Genomic DNA, 12,535 nt, shown 5'->3' with positions numbered 1-12,535 from the left:
AAATAGAAATTGGAAAATTTCTGTTGCCTCTGGGTTCATCTACACAACTCAAGCTAGATAAAACAAACACCATGTAATTCTGCAGTCATTCAGCCTTCACCTCCTTTCATATAGAAACAATATAAAGACTCCATGAAATAATTTTTATTACCAAAACAAATATGACTTCCAATAGGAAAATTCAATGTACTCCAAATCAGCACAAACAACAGTTAACTTTTAACTTCTCCTACATGAGCATAAGGTGTGAACTGACTATTCTTATAACCAGGAGGGCAAGACACCAGGTCATCCAGGACCTACCCAGAAGATTTGACCCAGGGTGTCTGCAACTCCAGAAAGAGCCACCATGAGGAATCTGGGACAGTGTTGGGGTCCTATGGGAACATAACTTCAGGGCTGCAGGGGAGTAATGGAGATTCAGCCCCTGGAAGAGCACCATCAACATCAGAGCCTGACCTGAGCCCTTGCCCTGAGAGGCTCATAGGATCCTCCAAAGGAGAAGGAAGGGGCACAGGGGTATCTGCAGGCCCACCCACCACAGAGCAGATGGTGAGGGACATGTCTCCTGACTTCTACATCAAGTATGGAAACAGAGTCCCAGAGGAGGAAGCTAGAGGGAAGAAGAATGTATGGGAGTCATCAGTCATATTGTAGAAGGAGACATCTCCTCCTCAATATCCAGGAAAACCCCCACCATGTGAGGAACTTGTCTACAGAATAGCAGAATCACAAAGTTGGAATATGCACAGTAATTTTGCAAATATACTCCCACAGCCCAGAACCCCCCTTCTGGGCACTCTTGGTACCAGTATGTCCTCTCTACATCTCTTCTACAGACACCCAGAGACCATTCACTTCTGTCTCCATTCCTGATATCCACCACCCAGACACAGCGCCCTGATGTGATGCCTTCCTGACTTAAGATGCTACAGTGTTTTCCTGGGTCCTTAGTTGTATCCTTCCAGGTCACACAAGACTTTTCATTAGAAACAGCAAGGTTTGGATCTGCAGACCCTGGATCCAGAGTGACAGACACTGCAGAGACAATTGCCAATCATTTGAGGTCTCCCTTGCCCTATAACAAGGCACACATTAACCACCCCCACCACCAGACTACTAGATGCATGTGGGCAGGGTTAAGCATCCTGAGATTAGAATCTTGTGATTCAAGCACACACCCCACCAACAAGGAGAAGTAACTAAAGACTGATCCAGGAGGACAAGACTGGACTCCAAACTGAACGGTATCTCTTAACATCCAATATCATCCACACCCACCAACCCACCTATATGATTTTCACCACCCCATCTAAACCCACCACCACTGATGGGGCCAACATCTGTGTCACCACAGCAAGCTGAGGAGAGGTCAGCCACCCTGGAGCAGCAGTAGGAGGACCCAGAAAGAACTCAAAGTAAGTCACAAGTCAGGAACTTTTCCTTCCACCAATCTACAAAAGAACCACATGTTTCTTGTTAAGGCTTTGAGAAGTCTGAACACATTAGGGTCTATATCTAGTTTTCTGAAATACACTGATGCAAGAGTTACAGGGAAATATCTTTTGGAAACATTCCCTGATGCGTTTATTTCTTACACGTGTGCACGCGCTCATACATACACACACACACACACACACACACACACACACACAGCCATGATGCTACAGCCTTCCCATAAAAGTCAAGCCATAAAGCTTAACACACCTGTGTAACAACCTCAAAAGAAGAATCTATGCCCAGATTTCACTCAAATTGTTTTCTCAATCCTTAGCCACATATCCATCATGAAAGCTAGGTTTTCTTGAAACAAATGGGGGAGATCAAAATACAAGTACACAAGGCATACTTTAAAACACATACTTTAGGGCTCCTGGGTGGCTCAGTTGGTTAAGCAACTGCCTTCTGCTCAGGTCATGATCCTGGAGTCTGGGATCAAGTCCCACATCAGGCTCTCTGATTGCCAGAGAGTCTGTTTCTCCCACTGACCTCTCTCCTCTCATGATCTCTGTCTCTCATTCTCTCTCTCTCTCTCAAATAAATAAATAAAATCTTAAAAACACACACACACACACACACATACTTTAAAACACTGGCACCTGCAACAGTCAGTTAAGCATCTGGCTCCTGATTTGAGCTTGGGTCATAATCTCAGAGTGGTTGGATCCAGCCCCTGATTAGGCTCCAGATTCAGCAAGGAATCTGCTTGAGATTTTCAACATTCCACCACTCCACCCACTCCAATGGCTAGAAAGAGGCAGCAAGAGCAGGGAGGAGAGGGAGAAGCAGTGTCTCCACTAAGCAGGGAGCCCAATGTGGGGCTTGATCCAAGGACCTGGGGTCATGACCTGAACCAAAAGCAGCTTCTTAAGAAACTGAGCCACTCACAGGCCCCTAAAATATATTTTTTTAACTCAGGAAAAATAGCCAAAATGTGGAAGGAGCCGAGATGTCCTTCAACAGATGAATATATAAAGAAGATGTGGTTCATATATACAATGAAATATTATTCAGCCATCAGAAAGGATGAATACCCACCATTTGCATTGACCTGGATGGAACTGGAGGGGATTATGCTAGGTGAATAAGTCAAGCAGACAAAGATCATATGGTTTAACTCATATGTGCAACATAAAGAATAGCATGGAAGACATTAGGGGAAGGAAGGGAAAACTGAAGCAGGGGTGTGGGGAATAAGAGAGGGAGATACTAAGAGAGATTATGGACTCCAAGAAACCATCTGAGGATTTTAAAAGGGTGGGGGTGGGAGGATGGGGTAGCCTGGTGATAGGTATTAAGGAGGGGATGTGTTGTGATGAGCACTGCATGTTAAATGCAAATAATGAATCATGGAACAATAAACTAATGATGTACTGTATGATGACTAACATAACATAATAAATATTTTATCAGTATGCTTCATGAGAAAAAATATTTTAAAATTAATTAATTAATTAAATATATCATGCACATCAATTCAGCAGAGAAGGGGGAGATGCTAAATATGATTATTTGATCATCATTTTTTTAAAGATTTTTATTTATTTATTTGACAGACAGAGATCACAAGTAGGCAGAGAGGCAGGCAGAGGGAAAGGAGGAAGTAGACTCCCTGCGGAGAAGAAAGCCTGATGTGGGGCTCGATACCAGGACTTTGGGATCACGACCTGAGCCCAAGGCAGAGGCTTTAACCCACTGAGCTACCCAGGTGTCCCTTATCATCATTTTTCATATATATCCCAAGCGAGGCTCTCTAAGGAGCCTTACATATCTGGACCCCTGGTTTCCTTCACCTCTGGCTTCCCCTTCTCTGTTCTCACAATTTATATCCCTGATCATAAATAAAAACAGCCAAAAATAAAAAGCACATATTACACAAGTTCAAAGGCCCCAGATTCTTAACCTACCCCAGTACTAAAGGAACGTCTCGATAACTTTTCATTGCTTTAGGATCCCCAGACCACTCTCCTGTCCCCACACCACTGGAAGATCAAGATGATCTCATTATAACCAGAGGCAAATCTGGTTACATGACTACTTTCAAACAGCTTAAAACAGGTATAAGTCCTCTCAGAAATCTCTCAAACAGGTATCAGGAGTTTATTACTTTTCATACATGCAAATAACTTGCACACCCTCTTGTATACTGCCCACTCAAACCACCACAGCTGTGATTTGGGGTCTCACTTCTACCACTCTTATCTGCCCATAATCTCTCCAAAGGAATCTCAGGCTCTCTACTTTCCTTCTCAGCTCCTTCTCTTTTCCTAACACATTTTTCCTTCCCTGATTTGAACTCCACTTTTTCCTAGTAAAGAATTTTAACTCTTCTAGGTTTCTCCTTTTGCATCTTCACACTTTGCCTCCAAAAAACCCAACCAAATTAAGCCCATTATGTAAGAGCAATATTCTCCTGAAAGGAAAGATAATGCTTGAAACAATTATCAGTAGCTGTTTTTAAAAACACATACATATCACATATCTTAATGTTAAATATTTAATATATAATATATATTTAATAATATAATATGATTATAATATATATATATAAGTTATTGCTCTTCTTACACAACAATATACAAAAGGTATTGTATATAATTGCAGGTGGTTCACAGACCCCAACCTCAGGAATCTATAAATATCGTGGTGGCTCTGCATCTCAGATTCAGATCACCTGCTCTAAATTATTTAATTCCTCAACACCTAAGGAGGCTTAAATGAAGAAACCCAGTTCCAACAGGGAGTCAGAGAATGAGAAAGCAAAATAAAGACCAATATGCCAGAGGTCTAGCAAGAAACAGGAAAATCAAAACCAGAGGGAAAAAAAAAAAGTGGGAATTTCAGGGAAAACTGGATTCACAATCAAGAATCCACCTAGGAAGACATGAGTCCTAAGCAGGCAAGCTTGATTTCTGAAATCCTCTACATACAACAGTTTCTGATTTATAAAGGCTCTCCTTATAAATAACCTCTCTGTTGTCAATGCAACAATTAAAAGTATGAATTGAGCAGTGGTTTCAGAGGGTGTTGGTAACCCCAACAGTGACCTGCAGCAGAGAATGGGTCAGAATGGAGGCAGAATTCTCATTCCAAGGATAGTCCTTACTGTCTTAAGAGAAAGAAGACAAAAGTGACAAGGGGAGCATGGACACCAACCCCATCCTATTGTAGGGTCTGATACATAGAAGGTGGCCGATTTGACCCAGGGGAGATACAGTAACAGGAAACTGAGTAGCATACCTGCATAGATATATGCCTTCCTCCAGAATGAAAGAGAACACATGCTGGTGAGACCTCAGTCAGAACAAGTCTGTTCAGCATTCATCTACTGACCCTTGCCTCCCCTCTGGGCTATAGGTGACACTAACTGCAGAGTGGGGAGAGGTTGGACAGGAAATGACTTCCTGCCAGGTGCTGACATACACTGTATAAAAAATTACAGGGATAAAATATATAAAATTCCATAAGTATAAAAAATCATTACTATACCTGGTGATTTTGAACACAGAGATATTTGAGAAATAACCCAAAAGGAGAGATAATTTCATGCCGGGGTTTGAGGTGAACTCTGGGGAAACAGTGGTCAATCCTTCTCAGATAACACAATCACTGTTTGGGGGCATTGACAGCTCATTCCACCCATTCTCACACATAGTCTGTCCAGTCCTCTACCCATCACTTTGTGATCACAACTTCCAGGAACTGGAGAAAACACACTCTCCCTGGTTGGTATTATGGAGCTAAGGTCACACTCTTATCCTTAGTGACCACGTTAATTTATATAGTTCTTTTCCTGAAATCTCAGAGAAGCTGGCTTTTGGATTCCAAGTGCTGACAGAATTAGTTGGACTGAAGGCAAAAGAGCTAGCAATATGGCACATAGGTCAGCATTGGAATAAACCCAAGATGCACAACAGACTCCAGGAACCACCATCACCCCCTGGTTCCCAAGAACTGGGTAGGAAACAGTGGCCTAGATTGGAGAAAGCTCAAGGAACAGAGTTTTTCCCTCCACCAGCTTCTGTTTCTGCCCCAGAGAAGGGTCCACATGTTTCTGCCTGAAACAAGGAGAGGGGACACCTTGACTTAGGTGGAACAAAAGACCCAAGGACACCTGGACAGTCACTTACTGGTCAGATAAACAGATTTCCTCCAGTCTGAAAGGCAACACAGGAAACAGGTGAGCTAAGAACCAGAATGTCTCCTTCAAAGAAGACACAGAAACTTCAACAGATGAATGGATGAAAAAGAAGTGATTCATATATAAGTGGAATACTACTCAGCCATCAGAAAGTATGAATACTCACCATTTGCACTGACATGGATGAAACTGGAGGAGATTATGCTAAGTGAAATAAGTCAAGAAAAGAAAGACAATTATATGGTTTCACTCATATGTGCAACATAAGGAATAGCATGGAAGACATTAGGGGAAGGAAGGGAAACCTGAAGGGGGGAAATCAGAGTTGGAGATGAACCATGAGAGACTATGGACTCTGGGAAACAATCTGAGGGTTTCAGAGGGAAGAGGGTGGGAGGATGGTTTAGCCCAGTGATGAGTATTATGGAGGGGATGTGTTGTGATAAGCACTAGGTGTTGTATACAAATAATAAATCACTGAACTTTACATCAAAAACTAATGATGTACTATCCGTACTTGAGGAACTATAGAACACTCATGAAAGAAGTTGAAGAAGACACAAAAATGGGAAAAGCATTCTATGCCCATGGATTGGAAGAATAAACATTGTTAAAATGTCTATATTGCCTAGAGCAATCTATACTTTCAATGCCATTCCGATCAAAATTCCACTGGTATTTTTCAAAGAGCTGTAGCAAACAATCCTAAAATTTGTATGGAACCAGAAGAGACCCCGAATTGCTAAGGAAATGTTGAAAAAGAAAAACAAAACTGGGGGCATCATGTTGCCTGATTTCAAGCTTTACTACAAAGCTGTGGTCACCAAAACAGCATGATACTGGCACAAAAACAGACACATAGACCAGTGGAACAGAGTAGAGACCCCAGATATAGACCCACAACCTTATGATTGACTAATCTTCAAGAAAACAGGAAAAATATACAGTGGGAAAAAAGTCTCTTCAATAAATGGTCCTGGGAAAATTGGACAGCTAGATGTAGAAGAATGAAACTCAACCATTCTCTTACACTATTCACAAGATAAGCTTGAAATGGATAAAAGACCTCAACGTGAGGCAGGAATCCATCAGATTCATAGAGGAAAACATAGGCAGTAAACTCTTGGACATTGGCCACAGTAAATTCTTTCAAGATACGTCTCCAAAGGCAAAGGAAACAAAAGCGAAAATGAACTTTTGGGACTTCGTTGAGATCAAAATCTTCTGCACAACAAAAGAAACAGTCAACAAAATGAAGAGGCAACCCAGGGAATGGGAGAGATATTCGCAAATGACAGTATAGACAAAAGGCTGATATCCAAGATCTATAAAGAACTCCTCAAACTCAACACACACAAAACAAATAATCATGTCAAAAAATGGTCAGAAGACATGAACAGACACTTCTCCAAGGGAGACATACAAATGGCTATAAGACACATGAAAAAATGTTCATCATCATTAACTATCAGGGAAATTCAAATCAAAATCACATTGAGATACCACCTTACATCAGTTAGAATGGACAAAATTAATAAAACAATAACCAAAAACTGTTGGAGAGGATGTGGAGACAGGGAAACCCTCTGACATTGTTGGTGGGAATGTAAGTTGGTGCAGCCACCTTGGAAAACAGTGTGGAGATTCCTTAGGAAATTAAAAATAGAGCTACACTATGACCCTGCAATTGCACTACTGGGTATTTACCCCAAAGATACAGATGTAGTGAAAAGAAGGGCCATTTGTTCCCCAATGTTCGTAGCAGCAATGGCCACAGTCGCCAAACTGTGGAGAGAGACAAGATGCCCTTCAACAGATGAATGGATAAAGAAGATGTGGTCCATATACACAATGGAGTATTATGCCTCCATCAGAAATATGAATGTCCAACTTTTGTATCAACATGGCCTGGAAGAGATTATGCTGAGTGAAATAAGTCAAGCAGAGAGAATCAATTATCATATGGTTTCACTTACTTGCGGGGCATAAGGAATAACAGGGAGGACATTGGGAGTTAGAGAGGAGAAGTGAGTTGGGGGAAAACGGAGGGGGAGATGAACCATGAGAGACTGTGGACTCTAAGAAAAAAACTAAGGGTTTTGGAGGGGAGGAGTATGGGGAGTTAGGTGACCCTGCTGTTGGATATTATGGAGGGCACGTGGAACACTGGGTGTGGTGCATAAACAATAAATCTTGGAACACTGAAAAAAAATTTTTTTAATTTAAAAGAAAATGATTATGTGTTGAAAAATGTTAACATTTTGGATATATTGGGTTAAATAAAATATTGCATTTTTTAAAAACTAATGATGTACTATATGGTAACTAACATAATAAAAAAAGAGCAGCCAACTACATGAGCACTGGGTGTTATATGCAGCTGATGACTTATTGAACTCTACATCTGCAATTAATGATGTAGTATATGTTGGCTAATTGAATTTAAATTAAAAATATATATATAAAACTGGAAAAATTAAGAGAAAAAGAAGAAGCCAAACACAGCCTAGACTAGCTAAATTCACTTAATGCCCAAGTTAAATAACTAGCTATCTGCCACTGAGAGCTCTGCACTTTGTGTTACACAGCATCATGACAATTAGGAAATAACTTATAATTATCAATATTTCTACTACAGTTAAACAATTGGCAAAAGAGAAACCCTAGGATTCTCTGTAGTCCCCTTTCCCCCCTTCACCTATCACCAAATCTACTGACTCATTTGTGTCTCGTTTCCAAACCAGTCTGAAGCCAAATATCTCCCACCCCAGAGCCCCCACATGAAATCAGACAGCCAACCTTCCTCTGTGTAACTACGTTCATGCCTTCAGTCTCCTCAACTTCCATCTATCCTCCCTCACACAGTCAAAGCAAACCTCCACCCTACATCATTCTGTTCAAAATTTCCTCACCTCTACATTCAAACTCTGTTACACAGCACAAAAAGCCTTCTATACTCTCACATATGTCTCTCCCCCACTAAACAGCTGTCCATTTCTCCCCAGTTTCCACTCCTGCACTCCCCTGGGAACACACACTCCAGCCCTAGTTATGGTTAACTCTTCATAACCACAATCACCATGCTCTCTGTGCCCCTCATAGTCCAGACCACAAACCAGAAAGGCCCTTTGGAAGAGACTGGTGATCCCAAGTACCTTCTCAAGTATGTGCTGCTCATGAAAGTTTCCTGATCAGTCTCTTCTCTGTGCACCTGGTCCAGAAACACCTGTTTATGCCAGGATTCTCACTTCTCCCCACCCCACTATTCACTCTCACTAACCATGTGGCCTCCCTGTGTGCCCAACACACCTGCCACATGCCTAAATCGGTTATATCACATAGCTTTCTTATGCTTGGAACTCTCACCCCCAGATATCCACTTCTCCAAATGCCTACTCACCACTACCTAACACCCTCTATAACCCAACTGTTTACACTTTTGTTGCTTTTAGAAAATAAACTCTACAGAGCAAGGATCATGGTTTGGTTCAGTAATACCCCCAGGTACCCAGAAGGGGAGCTGACACTTCATGGGGATTCTATATGCACACTGAATTAATGAATAAGTGAAGACACCTCCTTTCCTTTGGCTGTAAAATGAGGGACTGATTTACTTGGCCCCAAGTTTGTTCCCAGCTCCAATACTACAGCACACTAAATATAGATCAATGACCCACCTACCCCCTTCAGTTCCAAACTGGCAGATTCACAGAAGCTTCCCTTTCTAAAGAAGCAGTTATATAGCCCGTTGTCGAAAGCCTGAACCTTGTGGATGTGCAGGATGGTCTCTCCCCAGGTGAGGAATTCCTTCACCAGTGAAGTCCGCCCTGTGTACTGGGCCCAACTGCACCTCTCTCTGCTCCCACTGGTTTTGATAGATGAACACTGCTTCTGAGAAATTTGAGCGGAACCACCACAACTCCATGTTCTCCACATTCATGGCCGGGAACACATGACATGGCAGCATTATGACCCCACCCAGCACTGCCACAGTGGGTTCTGAGGAGCCAATCAACACGAACTCCTCTGTGGACACAGACATAAAGGTGAGAAAGCAAGAGAGATGCAGGACAGGGAAGGGAACACACTGTCAGGTGGGAGGTCCAGAAAAGTGGGGGTAAGAGTCAGTTAGGAGGTCTTGACCTGAAGAACTCAGCTTTTACCACTCTGTACCTGGGCAAGATCCTCTTACCACATACTTGAGACCCAGCAATGATGTCAAAAAGACTCCCACAGCAGCCCGTGCTCCTGACTCCAGGCCCTTCCATGAAGGAATCTCTAACTCAGTAGTTCCAACTTTCCACAGGCATCAGAATCACCAGGAAGTCTTGTGAAACACATACGGCTGGGGTCCACCCCCAGAGCTCTTGGTTCAGTAGTTTTGAGGTGGGTCTAAGAATATGTATTTCTAAGGGGATGGTGGGGACTCTGTTACTAATGTTCCAGGGACCACACTCAGATCCACAGCTCTAACCTGCCTCCTCTTGGGACAGGACTGAAAACTGACCACAAAACACCTGTGGCCTAGGTGGGAACTCTCTGCTCATTCAGCCAACTCAGGAACTTACCCACACCTACTCCTAAGTTAGATATTTATCCCCATATCTTAGTACTCTGGTGAATTACATTTGCACTAAACCTAGAGTCCACAGCTATTTCTGTTAAAGCCTGTCCCCACTCCATCACCTATAGGATGCAAATCACGACTTCTTACAACAAAAGGTTCACTTCACTTCACTGCTGCCACCCCCTCAGTCTCTGGTCTTCTGAGAACTGATGGACATGTCATGACAGGACACTTCTCCAAGAAACACCCATGCTGGACCTCAAAAGAGTGACTTCTCACCTCTTGTGCTACTCAACTTTGGCTGACTCACTATATGTCTCACTCAGATGAGAGTGACTATACTCCCTGTGACTATTCTCTCCTATGTGCATGACTCAATCCACAAGCAAAACCATGTCCCTCCTCTGCTCAAAGCCCTGCAATGGCTCCACAGTTCCCCACATGGTCCATAGGCCCTATAGGGATGACCTGCCACTGCTCTCTGACCCCCCAACCCCTGCTTCTCTCCCTCTCCGTCACTCTGCTATAGCCAACACTTATTTCCTTGGCTTCCTGAACAAAGAAGAACACTTCCAACTTTGCTCTGTTTGTTCTGCATGATAGAATCCCTCAATCCTGGGGGATCCTTACAGGATGACACACTGCCTCCAACATGCTTCATTCCCATCTCACTACCTGCCCACCCAGCCCTTTGGAAACGATCCCAGCCTGCTCTGCCCACAGGACCAGACCTTTGCTGCCTCAGCACAGGGGTCTCCTCCATGTCTGCATGAGTCACAGGCCACCACAGATGCCCAGAGACACAGGGCATAGACTCAGGTCCCTCTCCATGAAGAACACAACAAGCTCTTCTTTGCTGTTCTTCTGCTGCCCCCTAATTATAACCAGGGAATGATTGAGAAGTATGAGAGTCAGACTGCATCCTCCTCAAGGAAATTGTGGCTCCCACCACATGCACATTGTCCTGGGGTCCTTTGCTTGTTCAGTTCACCTGAACTTCACAAGGCCCTGGCCATTCACACAGCCAATGCCCAGTCAATTTTCCAAGATGCGTCCACAAAAGTCATCCTCTATATCCTTGAGGAGCTTCTGCCTCAGGATAAAGGATCCCAGCAGAGCAGGAGCAGCAGAGGGTGAAATGAGCCCCGCTCAGAAAGAAGGGCTTCACACCACTTATATATGGGAGGCAGTCAGTGGTCTTAAAGGACAGATTCTGGACTGCTGACATCTCCTCCACTCACAGCCACTTTCTGTGTGACTTTCTTCAACAAGTTTCTTAATCTGCTGTGCCTCATCTGCAAAATGGGGATAGTAAGAGTATAAGGTATACCCCAAGGTATAAGCAGAATCCTCTCAATATGTATATGCATCCTATGAAATTATGTCATTAGAACAGTACCTGGTCCTGGGAATGCTACAGAAATGTCATTAAATAAATAAGTCAAATGCTGCCCCCATTATTATCCAGCACCTCCACCTCTAACCCTACCATGATCTCAGCCTCCTCCCCACAGCCAACAGCTCTGAGCTTTACTCTTGTTGCCAAACAAGTATCTTCAGAACCCACTCACCTGCTTGAAAACCAGGGACTTCATAAGCATCTCTAACTCAACAGTGCAAGATCTCATTTGACCCCAAATCTGCTCTCAGATTGCCTCAGCATTTTGCTGCTCTGAGCCCCACACCCTGCTTCCAGGTCCAATATGGGTGATGCTGGCTTCTCTTGTCTGAGAGGTAGTGGTTCCCAGATGAGTGGAGAGGGAGAGCCTGGCACAAGTTGCAGGGGTCTCTCCTGAAACAGGGAACTGAGGCACTAAGCACTTCCAGATAGGAGAATCTGCCCTGCAGACTCTGCCCTGCCCTCTGGATGGTGCACCCTAGTTATCAGGAAGGAAAAAGCATGATCAGAGCCACAGAAACAGGACAAGCACAGGTACACTGACCCATTCTGCAGGAGGACACACAGAGACACAGACTTAGCAACCATTTATTGGACAACTACTACTCTCCTGGTCACCTAACTGTTCACTACTAAGATGATACCATGTCTGTGGGTGTATCATGGATCCACCAGTGTAGCTGTTTTGCCTTTCTTCACCAGGAGACCACCCACATCATCCCACAACCTGGCAACAGGCAATTTAGTATTGGGCATTAGCATCATTCAGGAAACTGTCCCTGCAGAAGTAAATGCACAGTGCTCTATGGCTGCTTAATACTGTATTATCACACAGCCCCTCCCTGACAGGTCACATTCTGCACCAGGAAATGTGGATTCTCTGGCCTCTGAAGAAAAACCATGGAGCACTAGGGCTTCTTCTCCAGTC

At 43.4% G+C, this 12,535-nt stretch overlaps 1 pseudogene; it reads right to left on the bottom strand.

Moving 5' to 3' along the window:
* Positions 1–377: 377 nt before the first annotated feature.
* Positions 378–9,909, bottom strand: LOC116862405 (annotated as a pseudogene).
* Between the last annotated feature and the right edge of the window lie 2,626 nt (positions 9,910–12,535).

This window comes from Lontra canadensis, unplaced genomic scaffold, assembly GCF_010015895.1.
Source record: "Lontra canadensis isolate GAN:19392208 unplaced genomic scaffold, GSC_riverotter_1.0 scaffold240, whole genome shotgun sequence".
NCBI lineage: Eukaryota > Metazoa > Chordata > Mammalia > Carnivora > Mustelidae > Lontra > Lontra canadensis.
The sequence above is the reverse complement of the archived record's forward strand: the minus strand, read 5'-3'. Positions and strand labels throughout refer to the sequence as shown.